We start from the raw sequence: 1,000 nt of genomic DNA on the forward strand, positions 1-1,000 counted from the left end.
TAGAAAACGATGTACTACTCTAAACCCTCAAGTATATGTGCAGGTATTTAAGCAGTGTGATCAATCTTATCCATGGATCCCTGGAGCTGAAGTGCCATTCGTTCTCTTGTGTGTGTGGGAGTGCCACCCTTAGCTGATCAAAACTGACTGAAACCTGTGAAACCTGCTTCAGTTTGCTTCTTAGAATCAGCATGTAAAAATCTTGAGTACCCCTGTGGGTTTGCAATACAATCCTATGTTGCCTTTCAGAGCTTCCTTACTTAAGAGGTCAGGCTTACTGGTCTGTAGTTACCTGGTTCAGTTTTGGTTCAGCGGCAGCAAGAGCCACCTGACAAACTTAGGAAATCCCTCTAAATGGCAGGCATATCTTGGGACTGCAACAAAGCCCTTCACTTCTGCAAGCCAGGAAGTAAGGAGCTGGCAGCAGCAGGGCGTTGTGGCTTAGTTGGTTAAAGTGCCTGCCTAGTAAACAGGAGATCCTGGGTTAAAATCCCAGCAGCGCCTCAATGTCCTTGGTTTCTTTATTAACAACAACAACAAAAGAAAGATGATGTATTTCAATTTTAATGTGTAAACAAAGGAGAAAATCTTACGAGACTGCTGGAACTGAGCCACAACCTTTTAATCACGCCACGCCACGCCACACAGCTCAGCGAGGTCCAACGCCCTACCTATAGTGCCACAGAGCCCAACGCAGGTGATAGCTGCGCAGGAAAGGAGAGCCCCAGGCCACAGTGCCTCCATATTCTTTGTTTGTTTATTAAAAACAACAAGAATCGAAAGAAGATGTATTTCAATTTTAACGTGTAAACGAAGGAGAAAATCTTGCGCGAGTGCTGGAACTGAGCCACAACCTTTTAATCACACCACACAGCTCAGCACGGTCCAACGCGCTACCTGTAGTGCCCTAGAGCCAAACGCAGGTCAAGGCTGCACAGGGACGGAGAGCCCCAGGCCACGGAGGAAAAAGTGCCAAAAGCCAATAAGGATGGGATTCGAA

The 1,000-nt window shown here is 46.7% G+C and overlaps 1 non-coding gene across 1 annotated transcript; it reads left to right on the forward strand.

Annotated features, from left to right (window-relative positions):
* Positions 1–430: 430 nt before the first annotated feature.
* On the forward strand, positions 431–504 carry trnat-agu. Its single transcript has one exon. It is a non-coding gene; the product is annotated as a tRNA-Thr (tRNA).
* Positions 505–1,000: the final 496 nt, after the last annotated feature.

The sequence above is a fragment of the Polyodon spathula genome, unplaced genomic scaffold (genome assembly GCF_017654505.1).
Source record: "Polyodon spathula isolate WHYD16114869_AA unplaced genomic scaffold, ASM1765450v1 scaffolds_3065, whole genome shotgun sequence".
Classification (NCBI taxonomy): Eukaryota; Metazoa; Chordata; class Actinopteri; order Acipenseriformes; family Polyodontidae; genus Polyodon; species Polyodon spathula.